Source organism: Nematostella vectensis, chromosome 5, assembly GCF_932526225.1.
Source record: "Nematostella vectensis chromosome 5, jaNemVect1.1, whole genome shotgun sequence".
Taxonomy (NCBI): domain Eukaryota; kingdom Metazoa; phylum Cnidaria; class Anthozoa; order Actiniaria; family Edwardsiidae; genus Nematostella; species Nematostella vectensis.
Window position 1 is genome coordinate 7,204,039 of NC_064038.1, and position 7,292 is coordinate 7,211,330.

Genomic DNA, 7,292 nt, shown 5'->3' on the forward strand with positions numbered 1-7,292 from the left:
CCGCCAAACTTTAGCCCCTGGATAACAACAAGTTTATTGTCACTAGCCCTGTTGTTCATGGTAATTTCGAGGTAGGAGTTCGATAACACTTTGAGGTCGAACCGATAGCTTTCTTGATGTTGGAGTAGAAGGAGAGTATTTGTCCCATGGTTTTTACTGCGGCGAGGCGTATGAATGTGCTTGTCTTCCTGTTGGCGATTTACTCAAACTCGAATTTCACCATGTCGCAAGCGGTCATATCCAAGGCAGTGTCAACGTAATCGCCAACACACCAAAGGGAGAAAGCGGCTTTCCCTGTGATGATTGGCGTCGCTATGGCTGACACTGTTCGTGGTCCTGTTTGCCCTGCTGGTCCGGCGGTTCCAGGGTCTCCCTTAGGGCCACTGGCGCCTTGGTCTCTTTTAGGGCCGACGGCTCCAGTGTCTCCCTTGGGGCCTCTGGCGCCTTGGGCACCTATGTACCCTTTAGGGCCACTATCGCCTTGGTCTCTTTAGGGCCGACGGCTCCAGTGTCTCCCTTAGGGCCTCTAGTGCCTTGTGCCCCCTTGAGACCTAGTATGCGATAGGAGCTTATTTTGATGAGGTGTAGGTTGAGGTTTTTATTTTTGATAATGTTAATGGTTCTTGTTATGCCGTCGTCTAGGCATATCACAGTTATTCCTATAGAGTCAGAGAAGTCGACACTATATGTGACTCCAACTTTGGCTGTGTTATGGCTTGCTCATACCTTTACTTTTGATGCTGAAGCTTATAATGATTAGATGGGCTTTGCTTATATCGATTATGAGAGTTTGACCTGTGCTGTTGGTTGAAAGGTTTAGATCTTGTGTCTGGTGGAACATCTTAGTTGTGAAGTTCTGACCGTCTAAGCCGTCTCCGCCGTCATTACCGCCCTTGCCGTCCGTACTTGATAGTCCGGGTGTGGGTGTGAGGCCCCCCTCTCTTATTGTGCCAAACATTTAATAGCTCATTTATATAATACATCTATATAAAACATATGGAGATAGCTAACTTCGACGATGTTGAGAGGGTGGACAAGGAGCCGAAACCATTTCCTTCTACCAGACTGCCAATATATGCTCACAAATATGCTATTGATATTGTTGAATTATGATTCTTGCAAAAAATATTCGCTAAACCCACAGCAGGACAAATATCAACTGATCCAGGAGTTTCACGATATTCTCAAAAATGAGGTATAAGAGGAGGACGAGATATGTAATTTTAAATTATGTGATCCGGAAGATATTACGCCTGTTGAGGGTTTAGATGATGATAAGACCAAGATAGTCGTTTTCGATGACATCAAGATCGATAACAAGAATATGAACAATATTAAGGAGTACTTCTCATTGTCGAGAAACAAAAAGTGTAATTGTATCTGTAGCTACTATGACGTTCCAAAATACATACGTAGGAATACTAAATGTTTCATCTTATCTGGTGGGCTAGACAATAAATATGTTAAGAATCTTGCTAGTGACCATTGTAAGAATATCAGCAACAAAAGGTCCGAGAGCATATACCGAGAGGCGACCAGCGAGCCATATAATTTTATGGTGTTGGACAAGACCGCTAAACATGTTCCGGGGATGTATCGTAAGAATTTCGACGGTTTTTTTTGTAGATAGAGAGTAGAGTTGTAATGAATACTACGCGGTTTAGATTAGATTTCAAAGAGATACGCTAACTTAGAGTAACTTTTTATGTAATGTAATGGTATATAGAATGTCGTTCAAAACTATCAAATCTGCTAATACTTAACAGACATTGACGGATGCGCTGGTGATCCTTGCGCAAACGGAGGGACTTGTGCCGATGGAATCAATGGCTTCACGTGCAAATGTCCCGCTGGTTATAATGGAAGCACGTGCGAAACTGGTAAGCATTAGTTATACTGAGCTTCACAAATAATAGCATATTGAACATAATAATCACCTATTTTGGCTACTTTGGCGGCCTATCTCTTACATTTATGTGTGGTTCAGATATTGATGAGTGCGCAAGCAATCCTTGTCAGAACGGAGCCGCGTGCAATGACGGCGTTAACAGTTACACGTGCTCATGCAATCCTGGGTTCACCGGCACAAACTGCGAGACGGGTTAGTAAGCAATATTTTTGATAAATTGTCATTATTATTCTTGAAAAAAAGTATGTTTGAAAAAGATTCTACATTAAAAGACATTCACGAATGTGCTGGTGATCCTTCGAAGCTGTAAAAGGATGTATGTAGATGTAATTTCTGAATCATTATACCTTCGAATAGAAATGACCTTATATTTGCGTGTTAACTATATGTTGACTGAGTGAATTGGCATCGAATTCAGTCACGACAATAATCAGGGTGTTGGGTCTCGTTACTTGGCGATTCGTTTGTTAGGCGCGCGCGTGATCATCCGGGAACTCGACACTTTCAGGCGGGAAAACAATTTATACGCGTGCGACATTTTAGCTTAAAAAACAAACGCCCGAAACTGGCGAGAAACAAGTATTAAACAGCAAATAACGTAAAATAAAAATGGGCAAGCATGATTTTCCACCTACTTAGCGACTTGAAGTGCTGAGTTGAGCAAGAAAAGAGTTGTTTCTAAACGTATTTCACTGTTAAACAGCGAGAGAAAAGTCGATATATTGATATCCAAATTCTATCGAAACATTCGCATTAGTAACCAGGCTTTATCACAGTATTCAATTACGCATGCGTAAATAATTCTACTTCCGGTTTGCGTTTCAAAATTTATAATCGTTGCGAAGAACAGACGGGTTGCGATTTTTTAGGCAGAAAATATTCACCTAATAGCCCTCTACAAAACTACGTATCGATTTTCCGATATTTTAAGATTTAAGAAATAAATCAAATAAGACTGAACAAATAAAAATTAATATATAGATTTAGGCACTGCCTAAAAGCGGAGCCAGCATTTAACACCATTTTGTGCTGACTGATAGGGGAAGTTTTAGGGGGGATCTTGGTGTCTCTAGAATGTTTATTTTTAATGAGATTAAAAATGTGTCAAATTTAACTGCCATGTAATTATGAATTGTATTGGCCCCTCCAAATGGACCAAGCAACGATCATCCAATAATATTAAATATGCAGTATGGAAGTTAACAAAATACTAAAACTTGGTGTGAAAAAGGCTGTCAAATTTCAAGGTATCTGAGTTGACGAGAATGTTTTTTTCAAGAGTCTAATGGTCAATTATTATTTACCTTTATAGAAGTTCCACTATGTATATTTTTATCAAAACACCATTCTAACAAGCTTTGACCTTGTGAATAATATATCAAGAAAGCAACAGCATTCCAAAGATTTAGATGCCATACTGTAGATCAGGGGCGGATCTAGCTTTTTGTCAAGGGGGGATTTGGCCCAAAAATTTTCGTCATTATTTTACCTTCATAACGATTTTGGAATGAAAAGATACACTGAAAATAATAAAAAAAAACCAAGGGGAGGTTAAAACCCCCTACCCCCCCCCCCCCCCCCCCATAGACCCACTACTGTAGTTTTCATGTACCACAACTGATTATTCAGAAGAATGTGTTGAAACTAAACTCCACAAATATACCTCCTGCCATGCATTACATATTGGTGCACCCATCCATTGGCCTGTTGGTTTTAGCAACCCTTGAAACCCCCATACTGGCTAATCAAAAATGAATGCAATAGAGGCAAATCCTAAATTATTACTGAAAGTGCATAATTCCAATTTCTAATTTCAAACCAAACTATGTTCAATGACCTATGTTAGGGTTAGAGAGAAATAAATATAACAAAAAGTCAATGGGGAGAAGAAAAAGGGAGAAATGAATGACTCTATTTGAATAGCTTAAATGAGCATATTCCTAACATTTTCCCTTTTCTCTATACCTATGGGTTTGATATAAAACCGTTTTCTTTACAGTTTTCTTTATTGTTCTATTAAAAAAAAACAATGCTGGTTTTAATTTACTGACAGATCCTATATTGTTATGTTACCGACAATAAAGTCGAAAGTATTAACTGATCAGTTGACTTGTGGTTTATTGTAAAAAAAAAATTTCAAGCGATTGGGCCACAACTTAGTGTGAGACACCCTAAAAGATAACAGAATCGGAAAAATCCTCCTCCCCATGCGTAAAACCCCTAAAAGATAGCAGAATCGGAAAAATCCTAAAACACACCCTAAGAGATAGAAATTGGTTAGAATTTTATACCGTAAAAGATAGGTCGAGCACCCCCGTCTATCTTTCTGGAGAGCCTTTCCCCCCCCCTCCAGACCTTGCTCTAATAAAAACCCCTTCTCTTGATAGAAGTTTCATTAATGTACACTTGTATCAAAGCTACATTCTGACCAGCTTTGCCCTTGCAAAGAAACAAATGATTGATGCAACAGCATTCCAAAGATATAATGATACACTTCAGGTGCCATATGGAAGATTAATATATCACTTATTACTGGTGATACTCCATCACCAAAAAAATTAAAATCCACAAATATACCTCCAGTCATGTATTAGACATTGGTGCACCCCCTGTAGGATGGCGGCCTGCTGTTTTTTTTTTTTTTATAGAAACCATGGACCCACATATGCTAATGCTACTCCAAAATTAAATGCAATAGAGGAGAACAAATTGATTGAAAATGTCTAATTTCAAACCTATTACCTATTTTAATTTATTTAGGGTGCAGAGAGGAAACAGCAAATAATATCAATAGTCAAGAGAGAGAAAGAAAGAGAGAGAAAAGGAAGAAATTGGACTATAGCTTTGATAAAAAAAACTCATCAGTAATGAAACAACTTGGTTGAGCACTCTCCTAACATTTCCCCTTTCCTCATTATCTTTAGGTTGATAGAAAAAATGTTTTCAGATTTAAAATTTAAAATTTAAAATTTAAAATTTAAAAAGCCTATTTCACATTTACTGCTGTATCAAAGTAAGAAATCCCCTACTTTATTATCTTTAAGACATTTGCCTATTCTCATGCCTCCCAGCCTTCAGCATAAATCATAACCTTCGGGTAGTCCTTGGTTGGTTTTACCTAAAGAAAAGTGAAAACAATTATAAGTATTTTTTTCTTTCAAAACAACATTTTCATCACGCCATTTATAACCTTATTAACTTTCCACAAAATTAATAAATAAATAAACACAATAGATAGTATGCAAGATGAAGACAAAATAAGCTAAGCAAAAAGAATATAGGTAATAGGGGTTGCATTTTGTGTTTTTATTTTCGATAAGAAAATTCTCTTGTAACTGTAAAGTTAATATATAATAGTATATATAGTATATATAAGTTATTTCTAGTTATGATAATGTTGAAAAAGTTGCTGTATCTTCGAGAAGACTAAATACACAGAATATAAAGACAAGAAAGGTCTTCTTTAGCAATAAATGACAGGATGATATTTGTCAGCCTTTATTAAATATCTCAACGCAGTCAATAAAGTATAAAGAGAACGAAGAATATCAAAGGATGTTGTTATGCTCAAATTGTTTGATTTAGACCACGAATTCTCAAAGCAAACTCTATAAACAAATGTATAAATCGAACAAGCTAAATGACATTGAAACAGTAACTAGACTACTACGTATTTCTGTCGTTAGATTCTTACTTACCGTGAGGAATATATGCCTGAATTTATAGAACGTGTAAGAATTTACAAATTTAACATTTTCATGGCGATTGCCAGTGTAATGGAAACCACTCAAGTGCACCCTAAAATTATAAGCCAACCGGAATTCAAGTAGATGGTATTTTAGCCAATCAAAATAGGGATAGATGACTTTGATATGACATCTTGACGTCAAACTGGTACGGTGTTTTAGCTTGAGCGATTGGTTTTGGAAAAAAAACACGAAGAAACGAGCATTATAAAAGCACCACAATAGAAGAAAAATAACTGTGATATTCTCAATACTAACCGTCGTTCAAAACTCACCTTGGCAGTGTTTTTTGTCGCTTTCTGTTTGTCGCTTGTGTGGTTGTGTTCGATTTTTGTTGTAAACTGTGAACTTGTCGACTTTCTGCTAGCAAGAAACTCGTCGACACAAGTGAATTATTTTTATAGCTGAAAACATACATCAATCCAAGGCCCTTTTTCTCAGGATCTCCTTATAGATCTCCACAGATATAGACGTGAATGAATGTTATTAGAATGGTAGTGTAGAGCCTCTAAGTAGTCCTCTTTTTGCTGCTGCAACGGACGGGATTCACGAACACTCGGGTAGATTTTACTATCGGCTCGTACTTCAGACAAAACTGTTCCTCAAAGATTTCAGCCCATTTGAATCCGCATATTTTCTCATTAAATGCTATTTTCAATCTGCCTTTTTTTCGCTGTGAACATACGAACTTTGAAGGCGGTAAAAGAATAAAAATACGTAAAAGCGTAAGACCGAGGGGGCCTGGAAGTTGCACGATTGACTGGATTGATTGTGACACCACAGGGTACCCGCGCGATGACCAAAAACCAAGTCGCATAGCTATACCATATTTCTATACCTATGGAGCTCCGCGCGCGGCCTGCGGCCCCGCTGGATCCGCTAAAAATCTGTGAAAATTTTATTATTTGGCCGAATCCAAAGCGCACACGCAACTTTGTAGGCACGGTCACAAATAATGTTATAAAACTACAACTTTCATTGCAGATACTTCAGTAAGCCAAGATTATAGATTTTTTTTGTGATGTGACGTCGTGTTTTGACGTCATCACCTGATGACGTCATGAAAATTTTCGTCATTTGTAACCAAGCGAATTTTTGAAATTCTTCAGCTCTGAATTTTTTTGTCTTTTAGTTAGCGTACTCGTGTTTCAAGATCATGTGGCATGTAATGTGATGCTGAGATTGAAAAGGGTTTTCTTATGATTTATTGTTAGATTTTAGGTACACCTTATATCAAGTTGTAAACAGAAATGTACTTGGTTTTCAATAGCGCCGCTGCAGAGTGTGCTTGAGGGCAAAGGTTAGCCTTCGCAGTGCATATTTTATACTCGTGTAATATCTGGCATTTATCTATCAACAGTTTAACATTTACTGTTTGCCTGTTACATTCTATTTAAAGGCATCGTGTCTTTATTTGGAAAGCCACGCATTGTGTATGTCTTTTTTCTCGACCATCTTTTGTTAGAGGTTCCTTTGTTCTAGACCATGTGCATTTAGTCTTTTGTTGGCATAGGTGTTCCTTTGTTTTCGACCATGTGAGGCATCTGCTGCGTAGTTGCTCTTTCCAGGTGCGCTGCTTAAGGAGGAAGAGTCGCGAGTTCGAGATCTGATCCAGCGTACGATCGCCGAAGGTCTTT

The 7,292-nt window shown here is 37.9% G+C and overlaps 1 long non-coding RNA gene across 1 annotated transcript; it reads right to left on the bottom strand.

Moving 5' to 3' along the window:
• Positions 1 to 4,909: 4,909 nt before the first annotated feature.
• Positions 4,910 to 6,350, bottom strand: LOC125563074. Its single transcript, XR_007308105.1, has 2 exons — positions 5,931 to 6,350; positions 4,910 to 5,027 (listed from the first exon to the last, which is right to left on the bottom strand). It is a non-coding gene; the product is annotated as an uncharacterized LOC125563074 (long non-coding RNA).
• Positions 6,351 to 7,292: the final 942 nt, after the last annotated feature.